General features: G+C 38.5%; 1 pseudogene; it reads left to right on the forward strand.

Annotated features, from left to right (window-relative positions):
* Positions 1-1,642: 1,642 nt before the first annotated feature.
* LOC112134268 (protein C-mannosyl-transferase DPY19L1-like) overlaps positions 1,643-22,589 on the forward strand; it is a 78,084-nt pseudogene continuing 57,137 nt past the window's right edge.

The following is a 22,589-nucleotide window of genomic DNA, read 5'->3' on the forward strand; positions in this document are numbered from 1 at the left end:
ATTTCCTGCCTCTTTTTAATAGTAGGCATCTAGCATCACTGAGCTGATGTTCCTACATGGCAACAATCTGCGAGAACTATGTAAATCTCCCCACCCCCCATGAGGACATGACACATGTCGGTTTGCCACAGCTTCTCCTAATCTCTACAGTTTCCCCAAAACTGGGGCTGTCATTTGCCATTTATTATCTGATTAGGCTGTTATTTTAATTAAGAGTTAAGAGAAGAGTGGTGCATTTTTTATATCTGTGTCCTTTATGAAAAGAGAAAACAAAAGGGTAGCTGGAGAAGGCTCTGTGTTTCAAGGGAAGATGGCAAAGTTGCTTTTCTTTGTGGTAGTAAAAGATATACCCATTAGACATGCAAACAGAGCATGCCTGTGGTGAAAGACTAACATGAGATACGATTTACAAAACAATAAAAAAAGAACCTGAGTGTGGAAAAAGTGGATGATAAAAACTACCTTTCCCCCGCTTTGCATCGGTCCTGTTTGACTCATTCCCATTACCCACCTGGTTCCTGTGGTCAATGGCAAGGGTACCTCTGCTATAACCTGGTTCTTTATTGACAAGGCTTTGCAACCTCAGCATTGTGGCATTTTAGGTGGGATAATTTTTTTTGTTGTGGGGGCTGTCCTGTGCACTGCAGGATTTTAGCAGCATCCTTGGCCTCCACTTACTAGACGCTACTAGTACCTCCCCAGTAGTGACAACGAAAATGTCTCCAGATATTGGCCATTGTACCCTGGGAGGCAAAATTGCCTCATTTAGGACCACAGCTTTTATTCTCCACAGCTTACGAGAGCCTTGAAGTCCATATGATAGGAAACGCTTGTGACTTCTTAGAGGCAGAAATGATCAGAAACTGGGTGGAGGCAGAGAGTTGAATCTAGCTGTTCGGGACTAGATAGGGGGAGCAATGTGGTGTGGCGGAAGCAGCATAGCCATTTCAACACTGGCCTGCATTTGAATCCTGTTTCTGCATTCAGGCTGTTCTACACTCCCTTAATATGTCTCACCCTTAGTTGGCTTGTCTTTAAAATGGGGATAATAAATGCTTTGTCTGATTATGGTAAAGAATAAATGAGATAATACATGTAAAATAGCACAGTAAGTTCATTCATAGTCAATCATACCATATCATTGAGTGTCTACTAAGCCAGATGCTAGTTGGTTGGGCTAAAATGTAGAATGAGACTCTGTCACCCCTACCTTCATGGAACTTACATTCTAGAAGGGGGGATGGTAAATAAATGAAAATAATTGCACATTGTGAGTTAGTGCACTGCAGGAAAGAAACAAGCTGAGATAGAAAAAAAAAAAAAAAGGAAATACCCACTTTAAGTAGGGTGAGGAAAGTCCTCTGGGGAGGTAGCCTTAAAGCTGAGACCGATAGAAAGAAAAGATGTCAGCTGAACAGAAGAAGAGAGAGTATTGTGAATAGCATGCGCTAAAGGTAGGACAGAGCTTAGCATGTTGAAAGACGAGAGGGTGGAGGTACATCAAAGTGAGATGGGCATGGGCCAGATCTTGAAAAGGAGCTTGGGTTTTATTCTCAGTGCAACAGGAAGCCATTGAGGAATGCTGAACAGGAGGAGAGTGACATGATTAAATTTTTACTTTGAGAAATCTGCTCTTGGGAAAATGGGTGGTTGCACTACAAGGACAAAAGCAGAGAAACCCATGAGGAGGCTGTTCAGGCACCTAGCAAGAGGACCCATCAAGAGGGTTGCTGGCCTGGATGAAGGCAGTGGCTGTGGAGATGGAGAGAAATTGGTCAATTTGAGTTGTATTTTGGAGGTGAAAATGATAAGACTTATGAATTGGGCTTGGATTGAGGGAAAGGAAAGAGTTATGAATACTTTGTACATTTTTGGCTTCTCTAATTGGGTAAATTATGCTGGCATTCACCAAGATAGTGAAGACTGAAGACTAGAGGTATGGATGAGGGAATGGGTTTGAAGGAAAAGGTCAAGAATTTCATCTTGGACATGTTACTTTTGGGACATTTGTGAGATGTCCAAGTAGAAATGCCAATCAGTGGTGGGGTATGAGAGAAAAGGTCTGAGTAGAGACATGTTACAGGGAGTCATCAACAAATAGGTAGTTTTCACATTAATGGAAATTGAATTCGTATTCCCATTGAACTTCTGTTTCCATGCTTATGGGAACAATAGCATCTTATACTGATATGGGGCTTACTCTTTGCCAGGCTTTGTTCGAAGTGCTTTAGATGAACTCATTTAACTGTTTACTCAGTCCTCACCATGACACTATGATTACTGTGCTTGTTTTACCACGTGGGGGGAATCTGAGGCACAAAGATATTAAGTAACTTGTCCAAGGTCACCCCTAGAATGTAGAAGGGCCAGGATTTGACACAGGCAATGTGTTTCCTAAGTTCATGTTTTTTTTTTTTTTTTTTTAAGGAACAAAATCTTTTTTATTTTATTTTATTATTTTTATACTTAAAGTTTTAGGGTACATGTGCACAATATGCAGGTTAGTTACATATGTATACATGTGCCATGCTGGTGTGCTGCACCCATTAACTCGTCATTTAGCATTAGGTATATCTCCTAATGCTATCCCTCCCCCCTCCCCCCACCCCACAACAGTCCCCAGAGTGTGATGTTCCCCTTCCTGTGTCCATGTGTTCTCATTGTTCAATTCCCACCTATGAGTGAGAATATGCGGTGTTTGGTTTTTTGTTCTTGCGATAGTTTACTGAGAATAATGATTTCCAATTTCATCCATGTCCCTACAAAGGACATAAACTCATCATTTCTTATGGCTGCATAGTATTCCATGGTGTATATGTGCCACATTTTCTTAATCCAGTCTATCATTGTTGGACATTTGGGTTGGTTCCAAGCCTTTGCTATTGTGAATAGTGCCGCAATAAACATACGTGTGCATGTGTCTTTATAGCAGCATGATTTATAGTCCTTTGGGTATATACCCGGTAATGGGATGGCTGGGTCAAATGGTATTTCTAGTTCTAGATCCCTGAGGAATCACCACACTGACTTCCACAAGGGTTGAACTAGTTTACAGTCCCACCAACAGTGTAAAAGTGTTCCTATTTCTCCACATCCTCTCCAGCACCTGTTGTTTCCTGACTTTTTAATGATTGCCATTCTAGCTGGTGTGAGATGGTATCTCATTGTGGTTTTGATTTGCATTTCTCTGATGGCCAGTGATGGTGAGCATTTTTTCATGTGTTTTTTGGCTGCATAAATGTCTTCTTTTGAGAAGTGTCTGTTCATGTCCTTCACCCACTTTTTGATGGGGTTGTTTGTTTTTTTCTTGTAAATTTGTTTGAGTTCATTGTAGATTCTGGATATTAGCCCTTTGTCAGATGAGTAGGTTGTGAAAATTTTCTCCCATTTTGTAGGTTGCCTGTTCACTCTGATGGTAGTTTCTTTTGCTGTGCAGAAGCTCTTTAGTTTAATGAGATCCTATTTGTCAATTTTGGCTTTTGTTGCCATTGCTTTTGGTGTTTTAGACATGAAGCCCTTGCCCATGCCTATGTCCTGAATGGTAATGCCTAGGTTTCCTTCTAGGGTTTTTATGGTTTTAGGTCTAACGTTTAAGTCTTTAATCCATCTTGAATTGATTTTTGTATAAGGTGTGAGGAACGGATCCAGTTTCAGCTTTCTACATATGGCTAGCCAGTTTACCCAACACCATTTATTAAATAGGGAATCCTTTCCCCATTGCTTGTTTTTGTCAGGTTTGTCAAAGATCAGATAGTTGTAGATATGCAGCATTATTTCTGAGGGCTCTGTTCTGTTCCATTGATCTATATCTCTGTTTTGGTACCAGTACCATGCTGTTTCGGTTACTGTAGCCTTGTAGTATAGTTTGAAGTCAGGTAGTGTGATGCCTCCAGCTTTGTTCTTTTGGCTTAGGATTGACTTGGCAATGTGGGCTCTTTTTTGGTTCCATATGAACTTTAAAGTAGTTTTTTCCAATTCTGTGAAGAAAGTCATTGGTAGCTTGATGAGGATGGCATTGAATCTATAAATTACCTTGGACAGTATGGCCATTTTCATGATATTGATTCTTCCTGCCCATGAGCATGGAATGTTCTTCCATTTGTTTGTATCCTCTTTTATGTCATTGAGCAGTGGTTTGTAGTTCTCCTTGAAGAGGTCCATCATGTCCTTTGTAAGTTGGATTCCTAGGTATTTTATTCTGTTTGAAGCAATTGTGAATGGGAATTCACTCATGATTTGGCTGTTTGTCTGTTATTGGTGTATAAGAATGCTTGTGATTTTTGTACATTGATTTTGTATCCTGAGACTTTGCTGAAGTTGCTTATCAGCTTAAGGAGATTTGGGGCTGAGACAGTGGGGTTTTCTAGATATATAATGATGTCATCTGCAAACAGGGACAATTTGACTTCCTCTTTTCCTGTTTGAATTCCCTTTATTTCCTTCTCCTGCCTAATTGCCCTGGCCAGAACTTCCAACACTATGTTGAATAGGAGTGGTGAGAGAGGGCATCCCTGTCTTGTGCCAGTTTTCAAAGGGAATGCTTCTAGTTTTTGCCCATTCAGTATGATATTGGCTGTGGGTTTGTCATAGATAGCTCTTATTATTTTGAGATACGTCCCATCAATGCCTAATTTATTGAGAGTTTTTAGCATGAAAGTTGTTGAATTTTGTCAAAGGCCTTTTCTGCATCTATTGAGATAATCATGTGGTTTTTGTCTTTGGTTCTGTTTATATGCTGGATTACATTTATTGATTTGCGTATATTGAACCAGCCTTGCATCCCAGGGATGAAGCCCACTTGATCATGGTGGATAAGCTTTTTGATGTGCTTCTGGATTCGGTTTGCCAGTATTTTATTGAGGATTTTTGCATCAATGTTCATCAAGGATATTGGTCTAAAATTCTCTTTTTGGTTGTGTCTCTGCCCGGCTTTGGTATCAGGATGATGCTGACCTCATAAAATGAGTTAGGGAGGATTCCCTCTTTTTCTATTGATTGGAATAGTTTCAGAAGGAATGGTACCAGTTCCTCCTTGTATCTCTGGTAGAATTCGGCTGTGAATCCATCTGGTTCTGGACTCTTTTTGGTTGGTAAGCTATTGATTATTGCCACAATTTCAGATCCTGTTATTGGTCTATTCAGAGATTCAACTTCTTCCTGGTTTAGTCTTGGGAGGGTGTATGTGTTGAGGGATTTATCCATTTCTTCTAGATTTTCTAGTTTATTTGCGTAGAGGTGTTTGTAGTATCCTCTGATGGTAGTTTGTATTTCTGTGAGATCGATGGTGATATCCCCTTTATCATTTTTTATTGCATCTATTTGATTCTTCTCTCTTTTCTTCTTTATTAGTCTTGCTAGCGGTCTATCAATTTTGTTGATCCTTTCAAAAAACCAGCTCCTAGATTCATTAATTTTTTGAAGGGTTTTTTGTGTCTCTATTTCCTTCAGTTCTGCTCTGATTTTAGTTATTTCTTGCCTTCTGCTAGCTTTTGAATGTATTTGCTCTTGCTTTTCTAGTTCTTTTAATTGTGATGTTAGAGTGTCACTTTTGGATCTTTCCTTCATTCTCTTGTGGGCATTTAGTGCTATAAATTTCCCTCCTTTGAATGTGTCCCAGAGATTCTGGTATGTTGTGTCTTTGTTCTCATTGGTTTCAAAGAACATCTTTATTTCTGCCTTCATTTCGTTATGTACCCAGTAGTCATTCAGGAGCAGGTTGTTCAGTTTCCATGTAGTTGAGCGGTTTTGAGTGAGTTTCTTAATCCTGAGTTCTAGTTTGATTGCACTGTGGTCTGAGAGACAGTTTATTATAATTTCTGTTGTTTTACATTTGCTAAGGAGAGCTTTACTTCCAAGTATGTGGTCAATTTTGGAATAGGTGTGGTGTGGTGCTGAAAAAAATGTATATTCTGTTGATTAGGGGTGGAGAGTTCTGTAGATGTCTATTAGGTCTGCTCGGTGCAGAGCTGAGTTCAATTCCTGGGTATCCTTGTTAACTTTCTGTCTCATTGATCTGTCTAATGTTGACAGTGGGGTGTTAAAGTCTCCCATTATTATTGTGTGGGAGTCTAAGTCTCTTTGTAGGTCTCTCAGGACTTGCTTTATGAATCTGGGTGCTCCTGTATTGGGTGCACGTATATTTAGGGTAGTTAGCTCTTCTTGTTGAATTGATCCCTTTACCATTATGTAATGGCCTTCTTTGTCTCTTTTGATCTTTGTTGATTTAAAGTCTGTTTTATCCGAGACTAGGATTGCAACTCCTGCCTTTTTCTGTTTCCATTTGCTTGGTAGATCTACCTCCATCCTTTTCTTTTGAGCCTATGTGTGTCTCTGCACGTGAGATGGGTTTCCTGAATACAGCACACTGATGGGTCTTGACTCTTTATCCAGTTTGCCAGTCTGTGTCTTTTAATTGGAGCATTTAGTCCATTTACAGTTAAAGTTAATATTGTTATGTGTGAATTTGATCCTGTCATTATGATGTTAGCTGGTTATTTTGCTTGTTAGTTGATGCAGTTTCTTCCTAGCCTCGATGGTCTTTACAATTTGGCATGATTTTGCAGTGGCTGGTACCGGTTGTTCCTTTCCATGTTTAGCGCTTCCTTCAGGAGCTCTTTTAGGGCAGGCCTGGTGGTGACAAAATCTCTCAGCATTTGCTTGTCTGTAAAGTATTTTATTTCTCCTTCACTTATGAAGCTTAGTTTGGCTGGATATGAAATTCTGGGTTGAAAATTCTTTTCTTTAAGAATGTTGAATATTGGCCCCCACTCTCTTCTGGCTTGTAGAGTTTCTGCCGAGAGATCTGCTGTTAGTCTGATGGGCTTCCCCTTTGTGGGTAACCCGACCTTTCTCTCTGGCTGCCCTTAACATTTTTTCCTTCATTTCAACTTTGGTGAATCTGACAATTACATGTCTTGGAGTTGCTCTTCTCAAGGAGTATCTTTGTGGCGTTCTCTGTATTTCCTGAATCTGAATGTTGGCTTGCCTTGCTAGATTGGGGAAGTTCTCTTGGATAATATCCTGCAGAATGTTTTCGAACTTGGTTCCATTCTCCCCGTCACTTTCAGGTACACCAATCAGACGTAGATTTGGTCTTTCCACATAGTCCCATATTTCTTGGAGGCTTTGTTCTTTTCTTTTTTTTCTTTTTTCTCTAAACTTCCCTTCTGGCTTCATTTCATTCATTTCGTCTTCCATCACTGATACCCTTTCTTCCAGTTGATCGCATCAGCTCCTGAGGCTTCTGCATTCTTCACGAAGTTCTCGAGCCTTGGCTTTCAGCTCCATCAGCTCCTTTAAGCACTTCTCTGTATTGGTTATTCTAGTTATACATTCGTCTAAATTTATTTCAAAGTTTTCAACTTCTTTGCCTTTGGTTTGAATTTCCTCCTGTAGCTCGGAGTAATTTGATCGTCTGAAGCCTTCCTCTCTCAACTCGTCAAAGTCATTCTCCGTCCAGCTTTGTTCCGTTGCTGGTGAGGAGCTGCGTTCCTTTGGAGGAGGAGAGACACTCTGCTTTTTAGTTTCCAGTTTTTCTGCTCTGTTTTTTCCCCATGTTTGTGGTTTTATCTACTTTTGGTCTTTGATGATGGTGATGATGGTGATGATGGTGTGGATGTCCTTTCTGTTTGTTAGTTTTCCTTCTAACAGACAGGACCCTCAGCTGCAGGTCTGTTGGAGTACCCGGCAGTGTGAGGCGTCAGTCTGCCCCTGCTGGGGGGTGCCTCCCAGTTAGGCTGCTCGGGGGTCAGGGTTCAGGGACCCGCTTGAGGAGGCAGTCTGCCCGTTCTCAGATCTCCAGCTGCGTGCTGGGAGAAACACTGCTCTCTTCAAAGCTGTCAGACAGGGACATTTAAGTCTGCAGAGGTTACTGCTGTCTTTTTGTTTGTCTGTGCCCTGCCCCCAGAGGTGGAGCCTACAGAGGCAGGCAGGCCTCCTTGAGCTGTGGTGGGCTCCATCCAGTTCGAGCTTCCTGGCTGCTTTGTTTACCTAAGCAAGCCTGGGCAATGGCGGGCGCCCCTCCCCCAGCCTCGCTGCCGACTTGCTGTTTGATCTCAGACTGCTGTGCTAGGAATCAGCGAGACTCTGTGGGCGCAGGACCCTCCGAGCCATGTGCGGGATATAATCTCCTGGTGCGCCGTGTTTTAAGCCTGTCGGAAAAGCGCAGTATTCGGGTGGGAGTGACCCGATTTTCCAGGTGCCGTCTGTCACCCCTTTCTTTGACTAGGAAAAGGAACTCCCTGACCCCTTGCGCTTCCCGAGTGAGGCAATGTCTCGCCCTTCTTCAGCTCGCCCACGGTGCGCGCACCCACTGACCTGCACCCACTGTCTGGCTCTCCCTAGTGAGATGAACCTGGTACCTCAGATGGAAATGCAGAAATCACCCATCTTCTGTGTTGCTTACGCTGGGAGCTGTAGACCGGAGCTGTTCCTATTCGGACATCTTGGCTCCACAACCCCGGTTCATGCTTTTAACTAGTATGCTATATTTCATCTCCTCTACGGGTACAGTACAGCAAAATAAATGAAACCCTAGAGTCCAATTCTCAGAAACCCTAACATTTTGTGCTCAATGTTAGTTTTCTTGTTTCTGCCTTCTCCTGGAAAAAGAGGGAAAAGAGGGTCATACTTAGAGATACAGGAACAAGAAGTAGAAAGAACATATTAGGGGTGGCATAAGGGCTAAGAAAAGCTAAGGAAGCATGAGGCACAGGGACACAGGCCATCTTGGTGTGCTTGCTTTCAAACAGACACATAGACTCAACTGAGCACCAGCTGTGAGAGTGTATTTATGTTAATTCATAGAGGTCATGCCAATGGGAATTTGGGATTTTAAAGAATTTCTTTAATGTTTACCGGCATTTTTTTTCTTTCTAAAATAGACTTCTGGCTAACTCTAAAGAATGTTTATAATCACCTAAACATTTTATTATTAAAAGATACAGTTAGAAGTTTTCTGAATACATGATGCTCATTAGCATCCAAAGAACAAATTTAATGAGTTTGGTTTATAGAAATATAAGCATGTTATCTATTTGTGATTGATTTTTGGCCAATAATATGGCATCAATACTGAAAGCACATACAATTTTATTTATGTACCTATGGGTATTTGGATGTTGCTAATATTTGAACAGTGGCTGTTTTGCATTGTAAATACTTACCCTATTAGGCTGTATTAATTTCTCTTAATGAGTGTATTAGGTATATTAATGTTTCTTAAAGTTCATGCTAATGAGGCACAGTTGTTCTTCAGTATCCCCAAGGGATTGGTTCAGGGACCTCCCTCTGATATTAAAATCTGCAGATGCTCAAGTGCCTAGTATAAAGTGGCATAGTATTTGCCTATAACCTACACGCATACTCCTGGATACTTTCAATCATCTCTAGATTACTTAGAATACCTAATAGAATGTAAATGTTATGTATATATTTGTTATACTGTATTGTTTAGGGAATAATACCTGTATGTGTTCAGTACAGATGGATTTTTTTCCCCCTACTATTTTCAATCTGAGGTTGGTTGAATCCACAGATGTGGAACTGACAGATATGGAGGACTGACTAAATCTACATTGTCATAGAGACTGTAAACCTGTGTACATACTTCCAAATGGAGTAGCTTTAGGCTTTATTATTCATATGTTTAATCCTAAATTCCTGTTTTGCTAGTTCTTCTGCTGTCAGCTTGTACTTTAGTCAAACCATTGGGACATTACTCTTCCAGGGGAAGAGGCTGCTAGTTTTATGTAGTCACTGTTAGAACCGTTTAGTTATAATGGTTACTAGTCATCAAAGCTAGTAAAAATTATGTCTATATCTAGGTCCAGATGTTGTTTAATCTCATAAAGGGCAGTCTCATTTCATAGGGAAGATCAGTTCTCCATGGAGGACCTTTCGTAATTCAATCAAGAATCATTGAATATAAATACATTTAAAAAGCGGAATAATTTATTTTCAGAATACATAAATCTACAACTATTGTAGCATGTTTTTGTGCTTTAATACTGCTTTCTATTTTCTCAGCATTCTCACTATTATTTTTTTCCTGAGGGCCCTTAAATGAATAGCTGTTTCTGTTTTTCTGGCATCTTTCTCCATATTTGTGGCTGATTGTCAGGTGTGTTTTTCACCACAGTCACTATCACATAAAGAGTGTTTGGATGGCATTTTGTAACTTTACCTTTATTAAAATAGCAATTGTTAACATAATAGCATAGCTGTCACCAAGGCCACTTACAGAAGTTCTAGTGTGGTTTATTGTACTGATCATGAACGCGTGTGATTTTATCTACTAGTTTACAGTAGCACTAATTGTAAACACAGTTTATAAGTCACTTGACCAGTTACTTTTGAAAACTTGCTATCTAGACAAATTATTAGTTTAGGGAGATTGTTGTAATTGAGAAGAGTGAGACTTTATTCATATTTTTAATACTAAAATTTGCCCAAAGTGCTACTACTCTGCCCTGCATTTTCCTGTTTCCTAGTAGTAATTACTACTTTTTATAATATAGCTTTTCAGTGCTGGAGTTGTCAACAGTAGAATCTTTTTCTGCAGGTTTTCATATTAACCATAAAGTTCTTATGTAATTGTTTTTCACTAAGTTTAAAAAGTTGTTGTTTTTTGAAAATGAGACCTTATTTCTCACTCTTTTCTCATCTTTCATATCCATGGGAATGTTATAAAAATGTAGAACTTAAAGGTTAGCTCTTGGAATTTTCTTGGTGAGAAAACTAAAGTAGGGCCAGGTGAATGGCCCAATGTAATTATTGAGTTCAGCAGGTGAAGTTTGGGATTGAAATTGAGGTCTCTTGGCTTTGTTAATTACATCTGTGTAAAATTGTAGGTTTCAGATCTAAAGTCTAAGGCATCTGTCAAAGGCACATTAGTGGGAAGTTGACCTCATGTGTCCCAAGACTCTGGAGCTCTTTTGACAAGAGCACTGCTTTACTGGCTTCTGGTTATTTGGGGGAATCACTCTTTTGTATCTTTATGGTCAACCTGTAAGTCTTTTTTTTTTTTTTTAACGTAATTATTTTTGAAAACTAATCTGAATTTTTTTATTGGTTGGTTGGTTTGGCAATGATGTAACAACACAGTAAAATAGTAAAAACTGTCACAGTTTTCTTAGTCACTTAAATTAAAAGATAAGCAAGATTTGTGATACCCAAGAGAAGCTTGCAATTTGAGGGGAATGCATATCTTACCATTGGAATGAGTTATCAGTTAATGAACTTGTTAAATCTCTCACTGAATATCATGGGCCTGGATGTGTGTGTGGTTCTCTTTTTACTCCAGTGGAGAGATGCAGCTTCTACTTAAACTTTTTCCATTAGGTTTACTAAAGTTTTACAGCTTCTGTATGCATGCTCAGAAGCAGATCATATTATCTTGGTTATGTATCTTATCTAGCTATTTGTTCTTAAAACAATAAAATGTATTTTTTTCAATAAGGAGAAAGTTACTTTATGAAAATTACTAAGGTAGATTACTGTTTGATTTTGAAATGTTTGTGTCAGAGTCATTTGAATCAGAGCAACTCCATTTCGAATGGAGGCTGGGTAAAATAAGGCTGGGACCTACCAGGCTGCATTACCAGAAGGTTAGGCATCCAAGTCACAGGATAAGATGGGAGGTCAGCAAAAGGTACAGGTCACAAAGACCCTGCTGATAAAACAGCACGCGGTAAAGAAGCCAGCCAAAACCCACCAAAACCAAGATGGCGATGAAAGTGACCTCTGTCATCCTCACTGCTCATTATACACTAACTGTAATACATTAGCATGCTAAAAGACACTCCCACCAGCGCCATGACAGTTTACAAATGCCATGGCAATGTCAGGAAGTTAGGCTATATGGTCTAAAAAGGGGAGGAACCCTCAGTTCCAGGAATTGTCCATCCTTTTTCTAGAAAACTCATGAATAATCCACCCCTCGTTTAGCATATAATCAAAAAATAACTATAAGTATCCTTAGTACAGCAGCCCAAACTGCTGTTCAGCCTAGGGAGTAGCCATTCTTTATTCCTTTACTGAATGAACTTGCTTTGGACTCGCCCCGAATTCTTTCTTGCACAAGATCTAAGAACCCTGTCTTGGAGTCTGGATCAGGACCCTTTTCTGGTAACATTTGTATTCATACTATGTGAGGATAAGACTTTTATGGTAAGTTAGAATTTATTGTCTTCAAAACACTTATGTTGAGTGGTTGTTGTATTAAGTATTGCCTACTTTAATATCTGTACATATATATATATTTAAAATATGTGAATGTTTACTTAGTGTATTTCTCTGTTTAGAAGCCTAATTATATTCCACTTTGGGATGGTGATATATACTTTCCATGCTCTCCTGTTTTCATATACTGTATTCACTTTAAAATAAACCATTTTGTCCTTGATGCTCTTGTGATTTCTAAGGCATTTCCTCCTGTGTGCCAGTGCATCCTCTTCGTTGAATGTGCTTAACATCTTCGAGCCTGAGCTTGGAGTGAGAGAAACCCAGCTCTCCTCCAGGCCTTGCTGTATCCCAGTCATGTGCCCCTGAGCCTCATGGGAAAATATGACCCATATCTGCCTCAAAGGCACCCCTGGATCATTTTTGCTTAATAAGTGAAAGGGCTCTCTAAACTGCAACTGACAAACAGATGTTAGACATTTTCATTGTGATTAAGTTTTCTAATTTTTCCTTAACTGTTGAAAAAGCAGTTTTGCTTAATGCAAAATACATGGAGGAGATCTGATTAACTAAAGTTGTCCTTAAAACCATCATCACGTAGACCACTGATTTCTAGATCTTACTGGGAGCAGTAGTTTCTTCAAATCATGACTGAATTTTATTTTTATTTATTTATTGAGACAGAGTTTTGCCCTTGTTGCCTAGGCTGGAGTGCAATGGTGCGATTTTGGCTCACTGCAACCTCCGCCTCCCAAATTCAGGCGATTCTCCTGCCTCACCGTCCCAAGTGGCTGGGATTACAGACATGTGCCACCATGCCCGACTAATTTTTTTTTTTTTTTTTTTTAGTAGAGATGGGGTTTCGCCATGTTGGCCAGGATGGTTTGGAACCCCTGACCTCAGGTGATCCACCTGCCTCGGCCTCCCAAAGTGCTGGGATTACAGGTGTGAGCCACCAAGCCCGGCCTTCATGACTGAATTTTAAAAGCAATCTTGCTTCTCGCTTTGAAACTCAATATCTGTATTAATAGAGTGCATTCCTTCTTTTCCTAGTCAAAATAGATTTCTTTCCCTATTCAAAACAGAAACAAATTAAAAGTGCCAAACCTACCAAGGCTTTGTAGTTCGAGTAGCAGGAAAATCAAAATGAAAACAGAAAATTGTCAGAAAATAGCTGTGCAGTCACCTTGGAGGGTGCAAAGTCCAGTGTGTTAGTGATAATAGCTGTAGGTAGCTACTCAAGATTGTCAAGTGCTAGGGATGGAGACGACCAAAGAGAAACCCCTCCTTTTTTTTTTTTCAGACGGATTTTTGCTCTTGTTGCCCAGGCTGGAGTGCAATGGCGCAATCTCGGCTCACTGCAACCTCCGCCTCCTGGATTCAAGCGATTCTCCTGCCCCAGCCTCCCGAGTATTGAGTAGCTGGGATTACAGGCGCCTGCCACCATGCCCAGCTAATTTTTTGTGCGTTTTTAGTAGAGACGGGGTTTCGTCATGTTGGCCAGGCTGTCTCGAACTCCCACTTCTTTTTTCCTCCTCCTTCTTTTTCTCTTTCCTTCTTTTTTTTTTTTTTTTTTTTTTTGAGAAACAGAGTCTCACTATGTTGCCCAGGCTAGAGAGCAGTGGCTGTTAACAGTCACAGTCATAGCACACTGCTGCAGCCTTGAATTCCTGGGCTCAAGAGATGCTGCTGCCTCTGCTTCCCCAGTAATGGATACTACAGGCATGTGCCACTGTACCTGGCTTGGGTTTCATTTCTAAGAGTATTTTCATAGTTTGATTCCTTAGTTAAGAGTTATTTAATCAGAAGCCTACCATCAGCTGTATCTTGTGAGATAAGAAAATTGAATGGTGTCTTCCAGGTTCATCTTAGTATGTTCTTTCTGCTTGGACAGATAGCAAGGTATTCATTCTCATATGAGACTGATTTTATTTCCAGCTTGTTTTCTCTCTCTTACCTTTTCTTCTTTTTTTCTCCTTTACTCGTTTCATTTTAAATTTGTTTAAAAACACGGGTAAGATTGGTCATAAAATTTCAGGTATTGCAGCAGTATATCAGAAGTGGTAGTTCCCTTTTTTCTCCCACCCCCAATCCTGTACCCCTCAACCACCATATTTCTTTATTCTAAGTTATCCTTACCTGTTGATTCCATTCCTCTCTCAGTTCTATTAGCGAGAGTTTCCATCTAATGGTTTCTATTAGAGGATACTAGGCCCTCATATATTTTGTTGAATGAGTGAGTGAATGAAAATGGTGGCTGTATGCTTAATTCCCTTATGAGCTAGTTAATCACAATTTTAAACGTAGCCCTGGGGCTTTTCTTGAAGAGCCAGTATTCTTTTTTACAGATTTCAGTATTTGACATACTTATCTTTGAAATGGCTTTTCTATAAGATGAACATGTTTATGTTAAAATTCTAATTTAAATTTCTTTTTTCTTACAGCTTTTGCAGCAGCGTTGGCACTGGTAAGATTTTTTTTTTCCTTTGGTATTTTATGCAGATGTTTATAATTTACTAAAGCTATTTCCCATACATTTAAAGGAATAATTTCAGCATGATTAATATGAATATATATTACATGTAACACAATAGTCTGTAAAGCTAGTTTAATTGATAAATCAGGGTCAGAATAATATAATTGTTTAATAAAAGAGAGATTCATTATTAAAGAGGCTATATTTGAGACTCCACTCAACATTAATATGTTCATGGTGAGAGAAAGATTAATTTTTTTAATCTTCTAGATAGAAATATGAATTTCATTAGATGTTTCTAAAATGGTAACCCAACGACATTTACAGTTTAATCTATAGTTTTATTGTACTTCACTTAAAATATTCTGGTTCATTTTAATTTTAAAATCTAATTTGATTTTTTATAGAGGGAAATTTTAATATAAATGCAATGCATACTGAGCGGAAAACAAATATAGATACTATTGTATTTGAGTTTTATTACAAAATTATCTGCAAGTTAGTTGATACTTTTATTTTTGCTTTTAGCTTACCTTAAAAAATAATACTTACAGTGTAAGTTTTAACACTGTTGCTTTGTTTTGTTTTTCCAGGAGCCATATAACACACCTCTTTGAAAATGACCATCATTTTTCTAACCTCTCAACATTGGAAAGGGAGATGGCTTTTTGCACTGAAATGGTTAGTTTTTATTTGGCATTTCATCATAGTACTTTAGGAATTTAAAAACATTTAAGATTTTTTATTATGGAAAATTTCAAGATGTTCCAAAGTAGAAAGAGTAGATGCTCCAGTTTCTACAGCTGACAGCTACAGCCAGTTTTCCTTCATCTACACCCCCACTCACTATGTCTTTTTATTTTTTAATTTTTATTTGTTAATGTTTTTTTTGAGACGGAGTCTCACTCTGTCACCCAGGCTGGAGTGCAGTCGTGCCATCTCAGCTCACTGCAAGCTGCACCTCCCAGGTTCACGCCATTCTCCCGCCTCAGCTACATTTTCAGCTACATTCTCCTGAGTAGCTGGCACTACAGGTGCCTGCCACCGCACCCGGTTAATTTTGTTTTTGTATTTTTAGTAGAGACAGGGTTTCATCATGTTAGCCAGGATGGTCTCGATCTCCTGACCTTGTGATCTGCCCGCCTCAGCCTCCCAAAGTGCTGGGATTACAGGCGTGAGCCACCGTGCCCGGCCAACTATCTCTTTTTAAAGGGAATCCCAGACATTATATCATTTCATGCTTCCATACTTTCATAAGTGTCTCTAAAGATAAGACTTTAACCATGACACAAAACCATGGCACAAGACATACTGGAAAACATTTAACAATATCCTTAATATCATCAAATAGAAATCAGTATTTAAATGTCCTGTTTGGCACCTTTAAAAGAAAAAAAAAACAGTTGATGTGTTTGAATAGGATCCAAACAGTGCCTACACATTGCATTTAGTTGAAGTGTATCTTAAGTCTTTTAATATGTGAAGTGCTTATCTGTTTTTGTTTTGTTTTCCTGCCATTTGTTTGTGGAGAAATCCAGGTGATTTGTCTATAGAATTACCCACAATAATCCACATTCTTCAATTATGTTCCTGTATCCCAAGTTTCCTGAACATTTATGGATCAGAAGATTTGATTTCTTTTCTGGCAGGAATACTTCCTAGGTGGTGCTGTATATTTCTCTTGTATCAGGCCAAGAGGCACATCATATCTGGTTGTCTCACTTTCTGTGTTGTTAAGATTGATCACCGGCTTTAGGTATTGTGATGCTGATTCCTCCTATAGCCTAGCCATCAGCCTAGGTTAGTTATTTCATTATCCTTCTCAAACTGTGATACCTAGTCTATCATTTTTTTCCCTGCACTTATTAGCTGTAATTCTTCTATTAAGAACTTTCACACAATACCTTTTGATTTCTCTCTGAGGTATACTTCATAGAGGAAAGACAGGAAAATGCTTTATTCTTTCTTTTTATTTACCAGTTTTCAGAAAAATGAGTAGCTTCCCTAGCATCTTCGAGTAGTGATCAATGGAGTACCTTCTTTTGGAGTATCATTATGACATGATGGATTTTAACATATTTTGTAAACTTTCCTGTCTTTAGCTGTTAAAGCCCTTGCAGCTCTCCCTGTTTGCCCTTGATGTGACCTCACTAGTATCCATAGCTTCCTTACTTTCAGGTACTACAAGACATTTTCTTCTCAGATCTGGCATCAGCCAGTTTTCCCATGAGCCACCATTCCTGTCAGTGGCAGATGCTCATTGCTACTAGATTGGCCATTGTATTTTGGCCTTTTTACTGAACAGAATTAGGCTACAAAAATTTTTTTAAAGAGAAAATAAATCATGAATTTATATTAATTTTTAAAATGGAAACAAGATTAGATTTTTTTTACTTATTTGATATTAATCTTTTAGTTTGAGAATCTTGGTTTCAAATTATTGATTTGTTAGGAATAAAAGTACCAAAGGTATAATTAAAAATGTGATTACTGAAAAGAGTTTAAGATTTTCTTGCAGTTTGGTTCTTCACAGGGCAACCCCCAGAATTGGGGCTGAGCCCGGGAGGCCATGTGGGTTCTTGGATTTTGGGCAGGAAGGAATTCAAGAATGCTCCAACATAGTAAAATGAAAATAAGTTTACCTTAAGAAAGTAAAGGGATGAAAGGGTGGCTACTCCACAGGCAGAGCAGCTGTGAGGGCTGCTGGTTGATTGTTTTTAAGGTTATTTCTTCATCATATGCTAAACAAGAGGTGGATTATTCATGAGTTTTCTGGGAACAGGGAGGGGAATTCCTGGAACTGAGGGTTTCTCCCTGTTTCAAACCATATAGGGTAACTTCCAGAGGTTGCTATGGCATATATAAACTGTCATGCTGCTGATGGGAGTTTCCTTTAGTATGCTAATATATTATAATGAGCAATAAGGATGACCAGAGGTCACTTTAGTTGCCATCTTGGTTTTGGCGGGTTTTGGCCGGCTTCTTTACCGCATGCTGTATTATCAGCAGGGTCTTTGTGACCTGTAACTTGTGAAACTAGTCCTGCCAGATTCCTGGGCTCCATTTTAACCTTAGGATATAGTCCACTAGGGATATACAGTAAAATTACAATATCTTAATGTTATTTGAAATCTTCTCCCAAGTTGATAAATAGTTCATTCCTTTCTTTCATTTTTATTTTGATATTTAGGGATTTTAAAATTTTTGATATGTTTCCAAAAGCAAACCTACAAAAGAAGGAAGATATAGTGTCCTAGGGCTGTCATAAAGAAGTACAACAAGCTAGGTGGCTTAAAACAGCAGAAATGTATTCTCTCACATTTCCAGAGACTAGCAGTGGGACGTTAAGGTGTTGATGGGCATCTTGTCTCTGAAGGCTGGAGGGGAGAGTCCTTCCTTGCCTCCTCTCAGCCTCTGGTGGTTGCTGGCCATCCTTGGAATTCCTTGGCATGCTGATGCCTCACCCCAGTCTCTGACCCATCTTCACACGGCCTTTTCCCCTGTGTGCCTGTAGATTTGAGGCCAAATATTCCTCTTTATTTAGATTTACCAGTTGTGTTGGGTTTAGAGTCCACCTTAATCCAATATGACCTTATCTTGATCATGTCTGCAAGAATCCTATTTCCAAATAAGGCCAATCCATAGGGTCTGGTGGACATGAAATTTTAGGGGACACTATCCAAATCAGTTCACAAGGAAACATAATTTTAAAAATAGTGATATCAGAGCTAATACATCAGAGTATCAAGACCATTTTTTTCTTTTTCAATAAATTTCTGGGTAGGCGTATCACTTTTGTATTTGTGAGTCTTAAACCCGGTTTAAACTTTGGCAGCTACTGGTACTGGCTACCAGGGCAGCTCCAGGCAAAACTGAAGATGCAAATATAAGACGTAGATTTATCTTGTGTTTCTCTGTCTTCCCTCATACTGCCACTTAGACTCCCTATTAGGCTTCTAGTGTTTTCTTGTTTTTTTTTTTTTTTTTTTTTTTTGTCTCATGTAATTTTCCACCCTTGCTATCTTTCCAAAGTAGTGTGCCAAGCTAAAAAACTATCTCTTCTCTTCAAAATAGGACCACTCCCCACCCTCATCCCCAGTCCCACAGGGTTCTTACCTTATGCTGACTTGATAGGAGGGAAAATAATCTGTAAAATTAGGTGGCACCCAAGTGAAATTCATATGTAATAATACATCAGTGAGTAGCCTTCTCAACACGTTTGCATTTTTGCATGTAAATCCAGAGGAAAAATGATTGATGGTGTCATTTTGGGGATTAAAATAAGCAGTTAGAGGAGCATTTTTGGCTTAAGATTTCTTGGTTAATGATAAATTTTAATTCCATAAGAAACCACTCACTCTATTCATAAGATAGCATTTTCTAGCAGTTATATTAGTGTGGGTAGTAGGATTTTCTAAGTTGAAGTATGCTGAGTCATATTATTTTTTAAATGCTGAAACTATTGTTGAAGCTATTTTGCATTTAGTTATTTCAATTAAGACAAGTTTATGTGAAAATATGTAGTTTTTTCGCAACTTTAGGATTTATCAATGGTCAGAAACCTGTGAAATTCATTGTATTAATAGCTATTAATTGCTTAATTGCTTTGTTTTTCAAAAACAGTGTATTTACTTAGAAGAGGCATCATAATTATGTACCTTTTGTTATTTTAACTGAGCATATCCTTATTTCAGGGACTGTATTATTTCTATTTCAAGACTATTGTGGAAGCACCCTCATTTTTGAATGGAGTATGGATGATCATGAATGATAAACTGACTGAATACCCCCTTGTTATTAATACATTAAAAAGGTTCAATCTTTAGCCTGAGGTAAGGTACTTTTTTCAATTGTGATTTTTCACTTTCATAAAACTTTTTTGTATTAAATGCTGATTCTAAATCTAAGATGTAATTCAATATATTAAATTGTATTTAATTTTTTAAAAGAAAATATGTATCTTGGGGAGGAATATGTAAAAAAGATCATTACTGATTTTGAGGAGGGGGAACTGTTGTTGTGATTGCATTGTTTAAAAAATACAAAAATTAGATTTGGTGAGCTTACAGGGATTATACTAAGGGAGCTCTGTTACTTTTACAGGTCATTTGTTAAATGTTTTCTTCCTTATCCTCATTTAATTGAGTGCACTTTCTTGAGTGGGGGTGGAGGGAAGGTGAGCCCAATCCAGCAAGTGGAGATGACATTTGGCCTTTCCTTTATCCTCCTTGCAAAACTATAAATTTGTTGATGTGGAACTCTTTAGTTCAAAAGAATATATACTTTAATGATTTTGTCAGAAGGCCTTCCAGATAGATATTCAACTATCCACCAGCAGTGTTTTTGAAACTATTTATTTACCTGCATCTTTGTTAATTGGATAGACAAAGAAATTGAAGTCACATGATGTATTTCATTCATTGATCATATATATATTTCAGTGTTCTTTATATATGTATATATAACACACATACATATACATATAATGCATTTTTACTTTTAAAATTAATTGCCAATTCATGCCTTTTATCTGTATTTATATTAAAATTTTATAAGAGCTAATCTATTATATACTGGATACTAATATAATGCTATATAATAAAACATTTTCTCCAGTTGTTTGCTCTTTAGCTTTGTGTATGATGTCTATGTATTTTTTTATACAGAAATATATCTATGAATCTTTTTGTCTTTTATACATACATGTAAAAAACTTCATTTTTATAATTATGATTTTTTTTTTAAATTTACATTTTTAATTTATCTGGAATTGGTTTTGATGCGTAGTGTGGGGTAGGAATCTAACCTTGAATTTTTCTTTGAAAATGGTATTGTGTGTAACCTAACACTGATGAGGTGTCCATCCTCTCTCCACTGATTTGAAGTAAGCTTTCTTCTTTATGTGCAAAATTATTATACATACATGCTTTCATGTGTTTCTGGATTTTGTGCTCAGTATTGCCTTAGGTTGAGGTCATGGGAAGTGGACTTTGAGATGGAGATTTGCATGCAGGAAGTAGTTGAGGGAGTGTCCTTAGGGCCAACACCTGAAGGGGGATGAATGAAGCAGAATGAGGCAGGAGGAAGAGGAGAGCTTTGATGCAGTCACTGTGAAGGCCTCATCCAGTCCCTGGGCAGCTCTGGATCTGGGATGGCCTTGCAGAGTTGTCCTGCCTTGACATAAGGGCCCCTAGTATCTTTCCCTGTTGACTAGTCTGTCATTGGATGCAGATTGCCCTTGGGTAGGGGGTGTCACTTTGAGTGAATTTACTTTCTTCCCAGGGAGGGACACAGCTTTGAGCTCTCAGGCACCAGTCTTCCAACCAGCTGGAGGAATGAGCGCCTCAGCCCAGAAGAGGGAATCTGGGGTGGCTTACCACCACCTGTACTACGGCTACATTGATCTGTCTAGCCATTCTTGTGCCAGTATCACACTATTTTAATTATTAAAGGTGATAAGACTTAATATCTGTTAAAACATTCCCTTTAATTTTCTTGTTAGTTTTCTAGATAACATTTTAGGCACTTGGAATTTTGATTAGAATTATTTTATGTTTATGAATTAATTTGAGGGAGAATTCATATCTTAAATAATTTGGTCTATTCCAGTAGACCCAGTATCTTTTACTTGAGCAAATCCTCTCTTGTGTTTCTTAGTAGAGTTGTATAGTTTTTGAAAAACATAAACTTAGCACTTTTTTTGGCACATATTTTGTCCTTATCCATGGATGAACAATTGAAAACTGACAAGTGAAGAATCTGCCTAGAAGATTCTGAGCCTCGTTTTACTACATTTAAAGGGAGCCAAGTGGATGGTATAGAAAGGGAAAATATGGCAATTGTCACAATATCTCAAAAGTATTCTAGTAATGAAAATTGTTTAGCATATTTTCTTAAGATGCCACTATATTTTTAAAAAATAGGTAATTTTGGCCAGCTGGTACCGAATTTATACCAAAATAATGGACTTGATTGGTATTCAAACCAAGATATGTTGGATGGTTACCAGAGGAGAAGGACTCAGTCCTACTGAAAGCTGTGAAGGTAAGTTTCTTTCTGTAATATTGTCCAGTTATCTGTTGTAATGTAATAAACTTATCCAGCATAATAAACTTACACTGTAAACTTAGTGGTGTAAGCAACACCCATTTTATTATGCATATGGATTCTGCAAGTCCAGAATTTGCGCAGGCTTTAGCAGGGCTGGTTTATCTCCATGATTTCAGGGACCTCTGCTACTAAGATTCAAATGTCTGGGAAGGCTGGAATTAACTGAGAGGCTGCATTGCTCACATTTTGGCTCCTGGGCATGGAGGACTGTGAGGCTGAACTCAACTGCAGCTGTCAGCTGGGACACCTACATGTGGCCTTTCGGGGTGACTTGGGCTTTTTGAAAGCAAAGTACCTCAGAGTAGTAGTAAGGCTTTTCCTATGGCAGCTGAAGGCTCCAAGCTGGACACTGTATGACCTCTTATGACCTAGCCTCAGAAGTCACATAGTGTTGCTTCTGCCGTACTCTGTTGAAAGAGTCATAAGCCCAGTGAAACTCAAAAATGGGGGCTGTAGACCGCATACCTCCAGAGGAGGTGTACCCGTGAATTTGCAGCCCTGTTTTAAAACCATCATTGCTAATTACCCTGATCTCATCTATGTTCTGCAGTAGTGTTGGGTTTTCATGTGGGAACCAAGGCAACTATTTAATATATCTGGCAACCATTTTCAAAATGAACACAATTTAATATAAATTGCTAGACACATAAGGTAATTTGGGTTAATGTGATTAGAACATATGTTTTGTTTATTTTTAAAGGATTGGGAGATCCTGCTTGCTTTTATGTTGCTGTAATTTTTATTTTCAATGGACTAATGGCATTATTCTTCATATATGGCACATATTTAAAGTAAGAATATTTCAGTATGTGTTTATAAGATA

This window comes from Pongo abelii, chromosome 6 (assembly GCF_028885655.2).
Source record: "Pongo abelii isolate AG06213 chromosome 6, NHGRI_mPonAbe1-v2.0_pri, whole genome shotgun sequence".
In the NCBI taxonomy this organism is placed as follows: Eukaryota; Metazoa; Chordata; class Mammalia; order Primates; family Hominidae; genus Pongo; species Pongo abelii.